This window comes from Phacochoerus africanus, chromosome 3, assembly GCF_016906955.1.
Source record: "Phacochoerus africanus isolate WHEZ1 chromosome 3, ROS_Pafr_v1, whole genome shotgun sequence".
In the NCBI taxonomy this organism is placed as follows: domain Eukaryota; kingdom Metazoa; phylum Chordata; class Mammalia; order Artiodactyla; family Suidae; genus Phacochoerus; species Phacochoerus africanus.
The window spans coordinates 77,271,053-77,290,445 of record NC_062546.1 but is presented as its reverse complement, the minus strand read 5'-3'; positions in this window follow the sequence as shown (position 1 = coordinate 77,290,445).

Sequence of the window (19,393 nt, the reverse complement as noted above, 5' to 3'; positions counted from 1 at the left end):
ACATTTTAGACTCTGAACTTTCAGGAGAAACTCATCTAAGTTCTGCTCAAATTACAGCCAGGGTCTATAAAGCCGCAAAAATTTCAGACTCCAGAATCATTTATGATTTGCTATCAGCCTATGAAATAGTGTTTTGATGATTTAAAGCCCATCTGTCTCCTACTCCTTAGGGCCTTTGAACTTTTAACAAATGCCTGGAGTTTCTGAAGTATGAAGAATGGCTTCATACTTCAGTATTAAAAGGCCACTTTTTAGGTTGCACCCAACATAGAAGCGGAGACTCTACTTCCCTCTGGGTTAAGAGCCCTGACTTCTTCATTTGGGTTTTTTTTTCTCCCTGCTGAAGCGATTAGAGAGAATGATTTCCTTTCATTTGCCAAGATGATGTCTTCTTGGAGGCTGTTTGATTATATAATAGTCAAGAAGGTAAGGTGAGAAATACTGTATTCATTCTTTAAAGAACGCTTTTTGTCATTACAGACATTTGGAAATAGGGAAAAGCCAGAAAAATGATTTACTCATAGTTTGATCATTTAGCTATCTAAATATTGTTGATGTTTTGGTGACTTTTTTTCCTAGTCTTTTTTTCCCAGCATAAATTTTCATCTGTATTGTGTACTTGTGATTATGTTCATTATGATTTTATATCCTGTTTTCTCATTTGTTATTGAAGCAAAAACATTTCCACATTATAAATTATTTATAAATATCTTTTTATGTGATTACATAAAATCCATTAGATTAGTGTACTAAGATTATTTTCCATATTACCACTGTTGGGCACTTAGGTTATTCCAAATGTTGCCATTATAAATAATTATGCAACAATATACTTATTTATTTATTTATTTATTTATTTATTTTTTCTTCTCCACATATGTCAAGTAGCTAGTTAAATAAGGATAGTTATCTCCAAATGGGAATTATTATGACAAAGAGTATTATTCATTTATATTTTTTATACTCAAAATACTGCTGTATTGCTGATATTATATCTCCAACTATAACATATGAAAATATAGCCTTCATGTCACAGTTTTAATTCTGAATATGCTTTTTAATTTTTCCAAATTTTGTAGGTGGAAAATAAATAAGATAACAAAAATCCTCAAAATCTCATAAAAATTGCATTATTAAAATTTTACAACAAATGCTGCTTTTTAAAATTTTTATTTTTTTCCATTACAGCTGGTTTACAGTGTTCTGTCAATTTTCTACTGTACAGTAGGGTGACCCAGTCACACATAAACATATACATTCCCATTTCTCATATTATCATGCTCTGCCATAAGTGACTAGATACAGTTCCCAGTGCTATACAGCAGGATCTCATTGCTTATCCACTCCAAAGGTAATAGTTTGCATCTATTAACCCCAAATTCCCAGTCTATCCCATTCCCTCCCCCTCTCCCTCCCCCCTGGCAGCCATAAGTCTGTTCTTCATGTCCACGATTTTCTTTTCTATGGAAAGGTTTATTTGTGCTGTATATTCAATTCCAGATATAAGTGATATCATATGATATTTGTCTTTCTCTTTCCGACTTACTACACTTAGTATGAGAGTCTCTAGTTCCATCCATGTTGCTGCAAATAGCATTATTTTGTTCTTTTTTATGGCTGAATAATATTCTGTTGTGTATCTATGCCACATCTTCTTAATCCATTCATCTGTTGATGGACATTTATGTTGTTTCCATGTCTTGGCTACTGTGAATAGTGAAATTCAGCTTTTTCGTGTAGCCTTAAGCAACTCAGTCTTTTGGTTTTGAATACTTTATGTAGTAGACAGTGAAAGGAAGCACTGAAGAATGGGCAAAAAATAAAACCTTAGTGGTCTTAGATACTTTGAGGGAGGGTACCAAGAAAGTTTCTTACTGTTTCTAGAAAATCTCCCAGCACATCATAGTTGTAGTAGCTTGTCTGAAAAATCACTGCCAGTTCCTTCCATCCCTGTGTGTTTACAGTTCTCCTCTCAAGGGGCAGAATCTATTCCTTAATCATTTCAAATATAACTGGCCTGTGACTACTTTGACCAGTATAACAGAAGTGATGCCAAACAAGTTTGGAGTCTGTCCTCTCAGAGGAATGGTGGGTCTTCCTGGCTCTCTTGGGACATATCTTTGGTAGAAGCCAGCAGCCATGTACCCTGACTGACTGTGCACACTGTGGAGAAGCCCATGAGTGATGGGCAGGAGAGGTTACATAGAGAAAGGGAAGCTGCCCTGACAGCAAGTCTTCCAGGCACTAGATATGCGAGTGAAGGAGCTTCAGATGATTTCAGCTACAACTACCATCCAAGTGTCTTCCAATGATCACTTCCAAGTGAGAATTCTTCCACCTGATACTTGCAACATTGAAAGATAAAAGGAAACTATTGTCATTTAAATCCCTGAGGTTTAGGGCCATTAAAAAATTACTGTCATTTAAAGCAGAACAGAAATCAAAGCAATCTATAAAATATTTATTTTTTCATTTTTCAAGTTTTATTGAAGTATAGCTTATTCACAAGGTTGTGATAATGTCTGCTGTATAGCAAAGTGATTAATGTATACATGTGCACACATCCATTCTCTTTCAGATTCTTTTTACATGTAGATTATTGCAGAATATTGGGTAGAGTTCTCTGTACTATACAGCAGGTCCCCACTTGCAATCATTCTGTATACCACAGTATGCATATGCCAATCCCAAACCCCAGTCAATGCCCCCCACCCCCAACCTGTTCCCTTTGGTAACCATAAGTTTTTCAAAGTCTATGAGTCTGTTTCTGTTCTTAAAATAAGTTCATTTTTAACCTTTTTTAAGATTTCACATATAAGTGATATCATGTGATGTTTGTCTTTCACTGTCCGACTTCATTTTCACAATATGGATAATATCTCGGTCCATCCACATTGCTGCTAATGGTATTACTTCATTCTTTTTTATGGCTGAGTAATATTCCATTATATTTGAAAAGATACATGCACCCTGGTGTTCATTGCAGTACTATTTATAATAGCCAAGACATGTGAGCAACTTAAGTGCCCATCGACAGAAGAATGGATAAAGAAGATGTGACACATACATAGTAAAATACTTAGTATTCACTCCTAGTGATTTGGCATAGTATATCCTCTGTTATGGAATCTGACTGTGGAAGAGATCCATTGCCCCTTCTTCAACCCATCAAATGTGCTCTCAGTACCTTATTAGAACAGAGGGTTTATATGGCTAATATCTTAAGCTGGTTTCTATCTTGGTGACATTTTTATTTTAAAAGAGATCAAAACCTTAAAAAAGTCTTAGTTCTAATGATGTGATGATAGGCATATTCCAGTGGAAGAGTGAATGACAGGATTGGAGGTGCAGTAAAATCCATTCCCTTAAAGAAATAATTTACTCCTATGCCATGTGATTTTGGTGGTACTGTCAATCATTGCAGATAATAGGAATGGACATTAATCTAGGCTTGGTCAACCACTGAATCTTGTCTCCTATGAAAGAATGGTTGGACTAAGTGGTAGGACTATAACCCATGCATATCAATTAGTCCTTCCCTAAACTCATCCACGAGCACATGAAGGAAAAAAGCTCTTTTTTTTCTTATTAGTGTTGCCAAATTAAAAGCAGAAAAGCCTGAATTATCTGACTGCCATCAATCCTAGCTACATGGAAGAAGCATGTCTCTTTTAGAAAAGAAAATGGCCAACACTGGAATTGGCATTGGTAGATATAAAGAGTCATGATGACACAGTTTGTACACCTAGATCCAGATAAACCTGAAGGCATCACCCTTTGACTTTCAGACTTCATGGTTATGACACTTTTTTCCCTCTTTAATTTCAGTAGAGTTTCTGTTTGCAACACATAAAGTTTATGCTTATGCACTGATGCATCTAATTCTATCAAAGGGACTTATATTTAAATAAACTGATAAAACATACACATGATAGGGATTTTTTGCATGACTCATATCATAAGTAGCAACATTAATTAGGTAAGGTTCAGTGTAAGCCAATTTTCTATTACTACTGTAATTACACATTTTCTTTTGCCATCCAAGAAAATATAATCAAATAAAAGACTGAGAAAATTTACACTATAGAAATAAGCTTGCATCTGTCCTTATTTAGAAAAAATATTATTTGCAAATTAATGGATTTTATTCACAAGTTCTCTAGGTCACACAGATTAATTGACCTTCCACAACAGTGTGCTGTGACCCTGAGGTTGAGATAGTCTGCCCATGTTGGAGGGCAGCCCAGGAGCTGCAGGTAGCAATAGTTTCTGTCCTAGAATCAGGGCAGGCATGTCTGTGGGACTTGGCCAAATTCAAAGTGATATGGCTGTGATGTAACGGTAGGGGTAGGGAAAAGCTGCTATCATGCTAGGAATTTAATCCAGTTTGCCTGCAGAAGCTCTGCATTCGTGTGTGTGTGTGTGTGTGTGTGTGTTCATGTGTGTGTGTTCATGTGTGTTTGGGTAATTGAGTTTCTAAACTTTTAACTTTTATCCAAGTTATACATGAGCATGATTTGTTTTACAGAACATTTTTTTTGATGGCAAACTCAAAACATCCTCTATATTCCCCACTCTTGAAACACTTAAAAAATTTTTATCTATATCTCTAAATAATATCTTCCTTTCTAAATAATCAGCTTCTTAATTTTTCTGTTGCAGAAAAATTACCTGTTGGCTTCCCATTACTAAAGAGGATTTAACACATTTTCTCACATCTGTGACATAATCACTCTCACATCTGTAACATAATCACACACACACCAACCACATACCCACAGCCCTGCCTTCCATGATCTCTCGTAAATTCCAGTTGTAATTGGAATTACACTAATACGCAAGATTTACATTATTATGACTATGTCAATATGATTACTAGCTGAGCTCTGTGGTTGGTTGTGATGTCTCGTCTTGATCAACTTTGTATCTCAGAGTACCAGTTTTCTTGCATTTTTTTTTATTTATAAAGAGTGATTTACACCCAAATTCTTTCCCAGATGTATAAGAGCAACTCAGTGCATTCAGTCACAATGCATATTCTTTCATTTTCTTTTTCTAACAACTTGCTTCCCGAGCCTCCCTTCCTGCTCCAACCTGCTGACCTTTTCTAAGGCTCTAAGTTCTGGGAATTCCTTTATGTCATCCTGGAGTCTTCTCTTTCCTTATTGGATTCCCCATTGTCTGAGTCTCTTGTGTTCCTGTTTCTTGGATTTCTCATGCAGTTCTGTCCTGAAAAATAATGCCTGGCAGGTAAATTTTGAGACTTTGCACATCCAAAGCCATCTTTTAAAAATCACCTTCGAATTGAATTAATAGTTTTGCTAAATGTCGAATTCTAAGTTAGAAATTATTTTCTCTTGGAATTTTGAAGACATTGCTCCTCCATTTGTATAAAATATGCATGTTTCTCTCTGGAAATTTTGAAGATCTTTTCTTTGCTTCTAGGTTATAAAATTTTATAATGACATGCTGTTGTGTGTGTGTGTGTCTATTTTCATTTCTTGTGCTGTGTGCATCATATTGGAACATCTTAATGGTGGACTCTTGTTCCCAAAAATTGATTTAGTTATTTTTTGCATTAAATGTATTCCTTCTGTTTTTATTCTTTGTTTCTAGAATTCCTGTGATTCATATATTGGGTCTTAAGGGATGATAATCTATTTCGCTTATTTTTTCCTTCCTTCCCTTTCTCCTTCCCTTCCTCACTTCCCCTTTCCTTCTTTTGTACTTTTTGGGATAATTCCTCAAATTTATCTCTGAAACATTCTCCTGAGTTTTTAATTTCTTCTTAGTTTTTAGTTTCTGAAATAGCCATTCTGCTCTCTGAATATTTGTTTTTATGGTATTCTCTTCCCTTATAATTGCAACACCTTTTTATCTCTGAGGACAATGATAAGAGTTGTTTTATGCAACTCTTCCATTTTCATATTAAGAACTTCCTACAGGTTTTCCCTTCTTCATTTAGGCTCTGTCTCTAATATTTGAGCTCTCCTGGAATTCTAGGCCTCTGTCTGATCATACTTAAGAGAGGATCATAGAAAGTTCAGGGTTTTGCGTCAATGGATGGGCCATTTTGACTATGGTCTTTGCTGTAGATTGTTTTAACTAGAATGTTTCATTAAAGTATCTTCAAATCAATTATTTAGACATTTTTTTTCCTCCTAGGCTGGTGAGATTTCCCAAAGACAATTCTTCAGTTGCCTATGTGGAAGATAAATGCTGGCCCCTGGTGGTTCCCACCAAAATGTTTCATATTTTATTTCTACAACATTAGTTAAATCTCTGGCTTCAACGTAGCATCTTTGACCTTTATTGTCTATTTCATCCATTCCATATAAGAAATTTATAGTATTCTACTAGGGTTATGAAGACCAATCTCTTAAAATATATCTATATTATAAGGTTGAAGATAGTAGAAGAAAGGCCTTATTGTGATCTGAATAGTTACACAGTGGAATTACATGGTCCAGAATGAATTTACTTTTGGCCAAGGCTAGGATTAGAAAGGCTTTAAGCTTCAATTTGAACTGTCCTGAAGGATGGTTAGGAAGAGAAGGTAAGAAAAGAACATCAGAGGAAAGTATAAGACCAAGAAAAAGACCACTGAAATAGTTAAAACCCTTGTGTTTTGGATAGACTGTGAATATAACACTTAGAGTGGAAGAGTTAAAAACATGGCTTATGGAGGCTAAGTCTAGATAGGTCATTGTTTTCAAATGCTAGGTTAAAGAAGCCACTGGATATTTTTCAGTAGGAAATATCATGATAAAATACAAACTTAAGGAGATTCATCTGGTAGTAATAGGCAGTATAGATGGAACTGTGGAGAGAGGTGGGTGAATCCATATGCATGTTCTTTCCTCATCCAGAATAGAAGTGACAAGGGCCTCTAGGAGGGTGATGGCAGTGGAAAAGAGAAGTTGTGAATGGGAGAGTTATAACAAAGGAAGAAATGACAGGGTTTGGTGAGTTATTTCTTACTGGAGACATAACCCCTCCTGCCCCCTTGCAGAGGAGGCATCATTCTAGGAGCTGCCACCCTTGAGTTATTGTGTGCTTGGAGCTGGGTAAATTCCAGCTAGAGGTTAGTTTGTCCTCCACTGGTCTGAGGGAGATTACCGCAAATTAAATTTCATGCTAACCTGCTTTAAGTCAGGGACACATCATTAAGTTTCAGAGTTATCTAGTTGATCACACTAAAAAAAAATCTATTTCCACTGTTCCCCTGATGACAGTTGTGAAAATATTTTAATCGCAGTATGAAATCATTTGCAATATTTCACCAAAGCAATTATGCATGCATGCTCTGAAATGCAATGCTGAAAGAGGCACATGAGGTGAAGCCATTACTTCTTGGTTAGAAAATGCTCCAATTTCTACGAATGCCTTGACAAGGCTGCTGAAAACCAAGTTCACTCTTTAAGCCAGGTCTGCACCAGTTAAGTGAGGTGGAGAATTGAATTGCCTTGGTAGAAAAATTAATACTCTCCTCCTTCTCCTGCCTCATTCGATCTTGATCTTCAACTGACAGTAAAATTTATACTCCTCTGCAAGGTCAGAAATATTGGGGGCAATAGGAGTTCAGATTGTGATATGAGGGACACAAGAGAAGAATTGAAGCAAATGTGTGCGTGTTTACCTGGAGATAATGGAAGGAGGCAGCAGGCAAGCAATACCCTTTGTATTTAAGCAGGGATTTAAAAGTTTACCAAGTGTTAGTCTTATGTCCAGAACCTAGTATTAAGACTTTGCCTGAAACCTCTCTGAAAGAATGCAATGAGAAAAAAAATAGATGATGCTCTTGTAAAACTATACCCTGTGAAGAAAAAGGAAAGTGATTACCAACTTAAGGATCAAGAAATCAAAACCAAGTCTATCAAAATGAAAAGGGAAAATACAAGTTATCTGATGAGGGAGATACCTTAACAGGATGAAGCTTCTGTCTGTGTGTTCTCCCTTTAGCATGTCATAGATGGGGGTGGCCCTGTCGGAATTTAGGCAAGTACATGTGACCAAGTAATGGGAGAGCGAACAAATATGGAAACATCAGAATTCACTTAGCTTCTAAATGACTGTGAATAGTAATTGTATTCAATATATCTAGACATATTAGCCTGCTAGGACTGTCAAAACAAAATTCCTAGGCTTAAGCAATAGGAATTTATTTTCTCACAGTTCTAAAGACTTGAAGTCCGAGATCAAGGTGTTAGCAAGTTTGGACTCTCTCCCTGGCTTAGAGATAGCCACCTCCTTGCTATGTCCTCACATGACCTCTTCTCTAAGTGTGTCTCTTCCTCTTATAAGGACACAAGTCTGTTTAGATTAGGTTCTCACCATTATGGTAATTGTAATTATCTCTAGTTAACATTAATTGCCTCTTAAAAGTCCTTATTTCCAAATACAGTCACAATCTAATGTACTGGGGTTTAGGGCTTCAACACATGAATTTTGGAGGGGGCACAATTCAGTTCATAAAACCAGAATTCTTATTTATTTATTCATTGAAGTATAATTGCCCTAGAAAACTATGTTAGTTTCAGGAGCACAACATAGTAATTTAGTATTTCTATATAGTACAAAATGATCATCAGGAAAAGTCTAGGTACTATCTGTCTCTTAAACTGTCCTCATTTTTTAAAATTCTTTTTTTTAAATTCAGCTTGCATGATTTCCTCTTCTCTGTCTTTCAGTTCACTAATTCATTTCTCTGTATCATCTAATCTACTATTCATTCCTTCTAGTGTATTTTTTATTTCAGTGACTGTATTGTTCAGTTCTATTGAGTCGTCTTCGTTTTCTAAGTTTATGTTAAACATCTCACTGTGTTCATCCATTCTTCTTCCAAGTTTTTTGAGCATCTTCGTGATCATTACTTTGAACTCTTTATCAGATAGATTGTTTGTGTCTATTTTGTTTAGTTCTACTTCTGTGGTTCTATTCTGTTCCTTCATTTGTAATATATTCTTTTGTGGCCCCACTGCGCTAATCCTCTGTTTTTATTTCTATGTGTTAGGTAGGATGGTTATTTTCTTGATCTTGGAGAAGTGGACTTCTGTAGGAGATTTCCTAGGTGGCCTAGCAGCACACTCCCTTCTGAACCAGAGCTATATGGTCTAGGAATGCCCTATGTGGACTGAATGGGCCCTTCTGCTTTGGTGAGGCCAGCTTCTGTGGGCACACTTGTTGTCTACTAGGCCATATGTCCTTGTTGTCTGCTAGGCCATATGTTGTGGAGCCTTCTGGCCTGCTGATGGATGGGGCCATGTCTTGGGGTTCCTGGTTTTGAGGTCCAGGAGACCCAGGGCTGGTGCTGGCCCACTGTAGATGGGTAAGTTCTGGTTCTAATAGGCTAACTGTGATTCTTATTAGCCCTGATGTCCTCATGGTAGTAGGCACTCATCAAAATTGCTGCCACAAGTGTATGTGTTTACAGCAAGGTTGCTCCTGGTCCTCTGGGGCTTCAATATCAGCAAGTGGGTCTGACCCAGGCTCTTTTTGAATTACTCTCTCATTGCTGGAACTTGGAGTGTGTGAGATTTTGCATGCACCCTTTGAGACTTTTTTTCCTACAGCCTACCAGCTTTCCTGTACACAAGCCTTACTGGCCCTCAAAGCCAGGTATTCTAGAGCCTCATCTTTCCAGTGCATGACCCCTGGCTTGGGGAACACAATTTGGGGCTTATACTGCTTTCTCTTTGGCAGGAACCTCTACAATTGTGATTATCCTCCTGATTGTGGGTCACCTACCAAAGGTGTGGGTCTTGTCTGAATCATGTCTCTGCTCTCCTACTCATCTTGTTGTGGTTCCTTCTTTGTATCTTTACTTGTGGAAAATCTTTTCTGCTAGTCTTCAGGTCATTCTCATTGATAGTTCTGTAAATTGTCATAATTCTAGTGCTCATTGGAGGAGATGAACTCGGGGTCTTCCTACTCAACCATCTTGGCCATACCCTCTTAACACAAGAATTCTTAAATTTTCTTCAACCAAAGAGTTCATTTCCTAAGCTTCACTGTCATAATAAATGTGATTTCATCCCTTTAACTGCTCAGGCCAAAAACCCTAGATTCAATCCTGACTTCTCTTTTATTCTCATATCCCATATCCAGTAAGAATATTCTATTGGATTTATTCTCAAAATGCATGCCGAATATGATCCCTCCTTATCACCTACAGTTCTCTAGTCTGACCCATTTCACTGCATGATAGCCTCCTGAGATGGCAACCACTTAAATGGTCTTCCATCTCCTCCTCTTGCCCCTTTCAGTCTAATCACCATGTGCCCTATATAAAAAGCCACCACTGACAATATTTTATCTCATAGGTCTCTTCCTAGCACTTATCAGCACCTGAAAATGTGTGTGTACATAAATATGTAAATATATATTTTATAGCCTCTCTTTATCCACTAACATTTAATCTAATGAGAACAAGACTATTTTTTTATTACTCAATGAATTTATTACATTTATAGTTGTACAATGATCATCACGATCCAATTTATAGGATTTCCATCTCATAACCCCAGCACATCCCCCCACCCCCGAACTGTCTCCTTTGGAGACCATAAGTTTTTCAAAGTCTGTGAGTCAGTATCTGTTCTGCAAAGAAGTTCATTCTGTTCTGTTTTCAGTTTCCACATGTCAGTGAAAGCATTTGATGTTGGTGTCTCATTGTCTGACTGATTTCACTTAGCATGATAATTTCTATGTCCATCCATGTTGCTAAAAATTCCTGTATTTCATTCTTTTTAATGGCTGAATAATGTTCCATTGTGTATATGTACCACATCTTCTTGATCCACTCCTCTGTCAATGGACATTTAGGTTGTTTGCATGTCTTGGCTATTGCAAATAGTGCTGCAATGAACATGGAGTACATGTGTCTTTGCGAGTCATGGTTTTCTCTGGATAGATGCCCAGGAGTGGGATTGCTAGATCAAATGGTAGTTCTATGTTTAGTTTTCTGAGGCATCTCCATACTGTTTTCCACAGTGGTTGCACCAGTTTACAATCCCACCAACCTTGTACTAGGGTTCCTTTTTCTCCACCCCCTCTCCAGCACTTATTGTTTGTAGACTTTTTGATGATGGCCATTCTGGCTGGTGTAAGGTGGTACCTGATAGTGGTTCTGATTTGCATTTCTCTAATGATAAGCGATGTTGAACATCTTTTCATGTGTTTTTTGGCCATCTGTATGTCTTCTTTGGAGAACTGTCTGTTTAGATCTTCTGTCCATTTTTTGATGGGGTTGTTCATTTTTTTGGTATTGAGGTGCAGAAGGTTGTTTATACATTTTAGAGATTAATCCCTTATCAGTCATTTCATTTGCAAAGATTTTCTCCCATTCTGCCAGTTGTCTTTTCGTTTTGCTTAGGGTTTCCTTTGCTGTGCAGAAACTTTTAAGTTTGATTAGGTCCCATTTGTTTATTTTTGTTTTGTTGTCATTACTCTAAGAGGTGGATCTGAGAAGATGTTGCTGTTGTTTACGTCAGAGAGTGTTTGGCCTATGTTTTCCTCTAAGAGTTTTATAGTATCTGTACATTTTATACTATCTTATATCTAGGTTTTTAATCCACTTTGAGTTTGTTTTTGTGTATGGTGTTAGGGAGTGTTCTAATTTCATTCTTTTCCATGTGGCTGTCCAGTTTTCCCAGCACCACTTATTGAACAGGCTGTCCTTTCTCCATTGTATATTCTTGCCTCCTTTGTCATAGACAAGTTGGCTGTAGGTGCGTGGGTTTAGTTCTGGGCTTTCTATCCTGTTCCATTGATGTATATGTCTATCTTTGTGCCAGTACCATACAGTTTTGATGATTGTTGCTTTGTAGTATAGTCTGAAGTCCAGGAGTCTGATTCCTCCAGCTCCGTTTTTCTTTTTCAGGATGTCTTTGGCTCTTCTGGGTCTTTTGTGCTTCCAAATAAACTTGAAAATATTTTGTTCAAGTTCTGTGAAAAATGTCCTTGTTAGTTTGATAGGGATTGCAATGAATCTGTAGATTGCCTTAGGTAGTATAGTCACGTTGATAATATTAACTCTTCCAATCCATGAGCATGGTATGTCTTTCCATCTATTTGTGTCATCTTTGATTTCTTTCATCAGGGTCTTATAGTTTTCTGAGTACAGGTCTTTTGTCTCTTTGGGTAGGTTTGCTCCTAGGTAGTTTATTCTTTTGGATGCAATGGTAAACAGGATTGCTTCCATTGTTTCTCTTTCTGCTCTTTCATTGTTAGTGTATAGAAATGCCATCAATTTCTGTGTATTAATATTGTATCCTGCGACTTTGCCAAATTCATGGAAGAGCTCTGGTAGAGTCTTTAGGATTTTCTAGGTATAGTATTATGTCATCTTCAAAGAGTGATAGTTTTACTTCTTCCTTTCCAATTTGGATTCCTTTTGTCTCTTTTACTTCTCTGATTGCCATGGCTAGGACATCCAAAACTATGTTGAAGAATAGTGGTGAGAGCAGACATCCTTGTCTTGTTCCTGATCTCAGCAGGAATTCTTTCAGCTTTTCACCATTGAGAATGATGTTTGCTGTGGGTTTGTCATATATGGCCTTTATTATGTTGAGGTAGGTTCCCTCTATTCCCACTTTCTGAAGGGGTTTTATCAGAAATGGGTGTTGGATTTTGTCAAAGGCTTTTTCCGCATCTATTGAGAGAATCATATGGTTTTTATTCTTTAGTTTGTTAATGTGGTGTATCACACTGATGGATTTGTGGATATTGAAGAAACCTTGCATCCCTGGGATAAATCCCACTTGATCATCATGTACAATCCTTTTAATGTATTGTTGAATGTGGTTTGCTAGTATTTTGTTGAGGATTTTTGCGTCTATGTTCATCAGTGAAATTGGCCTGTAGTTTTCTTTTTTTGTGGTGTCTGTCTGGTTTTGGTACGAGGGTGATGGTGGCCTCATAGAATGAGTTTGGGAGTATCCCTTCCTCTGCAATTTTTTGAAATAGTTTCAGAAGGATAGGTGTCAGCTTTTCTCTGAATGTTTGATAGAATTTGCCTCTGAAGCCATCTGGTCCTGGACTTTTGTGTGTTGGAAGTTTTTTAATCACAGTTTCAATTTTTTTAAAGTTACTGAGTTTGGATTTGCAGCCCAGGATGTGATCAGTCTTAGAGAATGTTCCCTGTGCACTTGAGAAAAATAATGTAGTCTGTTGCTTTTGAATGGAATGTCCTATAAATGTCTATTAAGTCCATCTGATCTAATGCTTCATTCAGAGCCTGCGTTTCCTTATTAATTTTCTGTCTGGATGATCTGTCCATTGCTGTAAGTAGGGTGTTAAAGTCCCCCACTATTATTTTGTTATCGTTGACTTGTCCTTTTAAGATTGTTAGCAGTTGCCTTATATATCATGTCGAACCTATGTTTGGTGCACAGATATTTAAAATTGTTATATCTTCTTCTTGGATTGATTCTTTGATCATTAGGTAGTGACCTTCCTTGTCTCTTAAAATATTCTTCATTTTAAAGTCTATTTTGTCTGATATGAGTTTTGCTACTCCAGCTTTCTTTTGATTCCCATTTGCATGGAATATTATCTTTCATCCTCTCGCTTTCAATTTGTATGTGTCCCTAGAAGTGAAGTGGGTCTCTTGAGGACAGCATACATATGGGTCTTGTTTTTGTATCCATTCAGCCAGTTTATGTATTTTGGTTGGGGCGTTTAGTCCATTAACATTTAAGGTAATTTTTTTATATGCATGTTCTTATTGCCATTTTTAATTGCTTTGGATTTGTTTTTGTTGCACATTTTTCTTCCCTTCTTCTCCTGTTCTCTCCTCTTGTGGTTTGATACTATGTTTAGTGTTGTATTTGAGTTGATTTTTCTTGTTTGTGTATCAAATGTAGATTTTTAGTTTGCAGTTATTCTGAAGTTTTGGTATAAGAGTCTCTATATATATGAAATTGTTTTAAGTTATTGTTCTCTTAATTGCAAGTGCATCTCCAGTGTCCTGCATTTGTACCCGGCTCCTCTCATGATTTCTGATTTTTGTGGCATAATTGTGGGGGTATGATTTTTCATCTTTACTGTATATATACCTTTACTGGTGAGCCTTGTCATTTGTGGTTTTTTTGTTTCCTGTTGCTGCCTTTTCTTTTGTGCCTAGAGAAGTTCCTTTAGTATTTGTTGTAAATCTGCTTTAGTGTTGCTGAATTCTTTTGCTTGTCTGTGAAGCTTTTGACTTCTCCTTTAAATCTGAATGAGAGCCTTGCTGGGTCAAGTAGTCTTGTTGGAGGTTTTATTCTTTCATCATATTAAGTATATCATGCCACTCCCTTCTGGCCTGTAGAGTTTCTGCTGAAAAATCTGCTGATAACCTTATTGGGTTCCCCAGTATGTTATTTGTTTCTTTTCCCTAGCTGCTTTCAAGATTTTCTCTTTGCCTTCGATTTTGGTCAGTTTGATTAATATGTGTCTCAGGGTGTTCCTCCTTGGGTTTATTTTATATAGTAAGGTACTCATTGAACTTCCTGGATTTGAGTGAGTGGTTCCTTTCCCATGTTAGGGAAGTTTTCAGCTATTATCTCTTCAAATATTTTTTCTTTCCCCTTCTCTCTCTCTTCTCCTTCTGGCACCACTATAATATGGATGCTGGTGCATTTAACGTTGTCCCAGAGTTCTCTGAGACTCTTTTCATTTGTTTTCAATCTTTTTTTCTCTTTTCTGTTCCACATCCATAATTTCCACTAATCTGTCCTCCAGATTTGGTCTTCTGCCTCCTGTATTCTGCTGTTAGCTGCTTCTAGTGAATTTTTTATTTCAGTTGTATTTTGCTTCTCTTCTTGTTTAAGTTTTATATCTTGTATCTCTTTGCTCAGTGTTTCTTGTAAGTCATCCATCTTTCCCTCCAGTTTATTTCCAATGTCTTGCATCATCTTCAGCATCGCCATTCTAAAGTCTTTTTCCCGGAGTCTGAGAATCTCTTGATCACTTAGCTGATTTTCTGGGAGTTTTTCTTTCTCACTTATCTGAGTTAGAGTTCTCTGTCTTTGCATTTTTATAGGTTTTTGGTGTGGTGGCATTTTACAGATAATAGAGTTGTAGTCTCTCTTACTTCTGGTGTCTGCCTCCCTTGTGGCTGAAGTTGGTATGGGGTGTGGAGGTTGCTTGCTGTAGGCTTCCTGATGGAAGGGGCTGATGCCTGCCCACTGGTAGGTGGAGCTGATTCCTGTTCCTCTGGTGGGTGGGACTTTGTCTCTTGATGGGATTAGATGTGACTATGTGCCTGGGGCATCTTTAGGCAGCCTGTTTACTGTTGTTTGGCCTGGGGCTCCTCAAGGCTGATGGGTGGGGCCAGATTTTCCCAAAATCGCCACCTCCAGAGAAAGGCATGTTGCTAAATATTCCCAAGAGCATTGCTTCCAATGTCCTTCCCTTGCAACAAGCCACATTCATCCCCACTTTCCCAGGAGATCCCCCAAGAATTGCAGTCAGGCTCAACCCAGATTCCTATGGAGACTTTGCTTTGCCCTGGGACCCAGTGCACATGAAAGTCTGTGTGCGCCTTTTAAGAATGGGGTCTCTGTTTTCCCCAGTCCTGTGGAGCTCTTGCACACAAGTCCCACTGGGCTTCAATGCCAGATGCTGCAGGGGCTCTTTCTCCCAGTGCCAGATCCGCACATGTGGGAGTTTGATGTGTGGCTCAGAACTCTCACTCCTGTAGGTGAGTCTCTGTGAATCAGTTAGTTTCCAGTCTGTAGGGCTTCCCACCAGGGAGGTATGGGATTTTTTATATCATGAAATTGCCCCTCCTACCTCTTGACGTGGCCTTCTCTTTGTCTTCTGGAGTAGGATATCTTTTTTAAGGTTTCTGGTCCATTTGGTTGAAGATTGCTCAGCATTTCATTGTAAATTTTGTTGTTTTTAGGAGAGAAGTTGAGCTCTAGTCCTTCTATTTTGCCATCTTAATCCCATCTCCAAGACAGTTGTTTTGTTTCTTGGCATATTTCCTATGCTTTGAACAATGTCTGGCAATCTTAAAAAAGTTATGTTTAGTAAATATCGCTTGAATGAGTAAATTAACCTATGCTTGTATCTGTGTACTCTGTTAGCTATGCTTTGCCTTACCTCTCCCACTTCTTTCTCAGTTAGTGCTTCCCGAAATAAAAGGACTACTAGGAAGCACAACAAGTACCTACTGTGTGCTAGAGGGGATGAAAAATAAATTCAAGATGATGGTCTAGTAGAGGAAAGAGATATAAAGAAATGAAAGTTGAGGTATAAAAATACTAAATGTCAAAGAAGTAGAAGACAGGTTAAATATGTGGTCTTTGAGTGAGGACTATTATTATGCATCAAAGAATGTTCCTAAAAAAAAGAACTCAGACTGAAAAAGGAAGTCCAGTAAACAGTGAAGGACATTAAAAGTAATAAAAAATGTCATGCTTTAATGTCTTTTCCTAAGCTGCTAGAACTATCGTTGCTAGCAGTGGGTATTTAGAGAGAATTCCTGGACTCAAGACTGATTTCCCAAGTTGCAAGAGACAAACACCACCAAATCTATATTGTTTGTTTAAAAAAAAAAAAAAACTTTGGTAAAATACAGCCCAACTGGCAGTAGTAATATTGTTCTTTGTGTAGAGCATTACATTTTATATTCCTATTGATTGATTTCAAAGTAAACCCATGGAAAGGAATATTCCTTCCCACAGACTATTTTAAGGAAAATAAAATCTGACCAAGTAGAAGTAGGCTTTCACTGTAGTTACTTCATACTTAACTATTTAAGTTTACTGAATTTATTCACATATATCTAATATAAAGAAAGAGAAATCAATGGACCTTGAGTTTTTCAGAAGATAAAATGTACACTAAACTAGTTTTGATATTCAAATATATTTTTAAAACTACAGGTTTAAACATACCAGAATTGGTTCAACTGTACAGAATTAACAATTTTAAATCAATTATAATTATTTATAAAAATGCATTTGTCTATACATATGCATAATGGTTTTCTCTACCAAGTTTGGAGGTATTTTTACAGTGAAAGAACTAATAAAATTTTTTACTCGGAGATTAAAGTATAATGAAAGTGGCATTTTGTCTTTTTTCAATTTTGGATTTCTGTCAGTTAACACTGTGTTTGGCCTAAAGAAACCTATAGAAAAAGTTTTCCTTATAGTCAAACTTAAGAATATATCTGCCATAATGGAGACTTAAAATATTATTGAGATCCTTCTAGTGTCATTTAGCAATTAATTTCAAGGCCTATTTCCACTCTTCAGTGGCCAGTGGGAGGAAAAAGGGCAGAAAAAAACCAGCCTTTTTTCTGTGCATGTTCTACAAGGGGAAAGAGCTGCAGCTGCATTTGATTGCTCAATGGGGAGCCATACTTACAGATGACTCCTTTCTTAACTAGTTTACTTGCTTCTCTTTATCTGAATCTCAGTTCTAAGAGTCAGCCTGCATCATGTCACTTGCCTTCCTCTTCTCAGATTGGGCCTTTGACCAATGCAGCAGTCTTGATGCCCCCAGCCATCCTTTGAAATGAAGAGATTAGAAAGGATTCTTATTGGGGTATAGTCAATGGTAACCAGTGGGCTTCAGCCAGTCTTGTGTCTGTAATTTTTTATTCAAACTAAGTGAAAGAAAATATTCCTTCCACAGTCATTTTGTGACAGGAAAAATAATCAATTTATTTTGGTTTTTAAAACATGATATAAAGGAAAGTAATACCTTGAGCCTTGAGAATATTCTTTCAATCTGTTTTCCATATCTTGCCTCCACAATTTTTTCTTTTTTTTTTTAGTAATGTCATTAATTAATTAATTAATTTCTCTCTCTCTCTCTCTCTCTCTCTTTTTTTTCTCTTTCTCTCTTTTTTTTTAATATATTTTTTTTTTATTTTCCCACTGTACAGCAAGGGGGTCAGGTTATCCTTACATGTATACATTACAATTATATTTTTTCCCCCACCCTTTGTTCTGTTGCAACATGAGTATCTAGACAAAGTTCTCAATGCTATTCAGCAGGATCTCCTTGTAAATCTATTCTAAGTTGTGTCTGATAAGCCCAAGCTCCCGATCCCTCCCACTCCCTCCCCCTCCCATCAGGCAGCCACAAGTCTCTTCTCCAAGTCCATGATTTTCTTTCTGTGGAAAGGTTCATTTACGCTGCATATTAGATTCCAGTTATAAGTGATATCATATGGTATTTGTCTTTGTCTTTCTGGCTCATTTCACTCAGGATGAGATTCTCTAGCTCCATCCATGTTGCTGCAAATGGCATCATGTCATTCTTTTGTATGGCTGAGTAGTATTCCATTGTGTATATATACCACCTCTTCCGAATCCAATCCTCTGTCGATGGACATTTGGGTTGTTTCCATGTCCTGGCTATTGTGAATAGTGCTGCAATGAACATGCGGGTGCATGTGTCTCTTTTAAGTAGAGTTTTGTCTGGATAGATGCCCAAGAGTGGGATTGTGGAGTCATATGGAAGTTCTATGTATAGATTTCTAAGGTATCTCCAAACTGTTCTCCATAGTGGCTGTACCAGTTTACATTCCCACCAGCAGTGCAGGAGGGTTCCCTTTTCTCCACAGCCCCTCCAGCGCTTGTTATTTGTGGATTTATTAATGATGGCCATTCTGACTGGTGTGAGGTGGTATCTCATGGTAGTTTTGATTTGCATTTCTCTTATAACCAGCGATGTTGAGCATTTTTTCATGTGTTTGTTGGCCATCTATATATCTTCTTTGGAGAAATGTCTGTTCAGGTCTTTTGCCCATTTCCCCATTGATTGATTGGCTTTTTTGCTGTTGGGTTGTATAAGTTGTTTATATATTCTAGAGATTAAGCCCTTGTTAGTTGCATCATTTGAAACTATTTTCTCCCATTCTGTAAGTTGTCTTTTTGGTTTCTTTTTGGTTTCCTTTGCTGTGCAAAAGCTTTTCAGTTTGATGAGGTCCCATGGGTTTATTTTTGCTCTAATTTCTATTGCTTTGGGAGACTGACCTGAGAAAATATTCATGATGTTGATGTCAGAGAGTGTTTTGCCTATGTTTTCTTCCAGGAGTTTGATGGTGTCCTGTCGTATATTTAAGTCTTTCAGCCATTTGGAGTTTATTTTTGTGCATGGTGTGAGGGTGTGTTCTAGTCTCATTGCTTTGCATGCAGCTGTCCAGGTTTCCCAGCAGTGCTTGCTGAAAAGACTGCCTTTTTCCCATTTGACGTTCTTGCCCCCTTTGTCAAAGATTAATTGACCATAGGTGTCAGGGTTTATTTCTGGATTCTCTGTTCTGTTCCATTCGTCTGTCTGTCTGTTTTGATACCAGTACCCACACTATTTTGATGACTGTGGCTTTGTAGTATTTCTTGAAGTCTGGGAGAGTTATGCCTCCTGCTTGGTTTTGGTTTCTCAGGATTGCTTT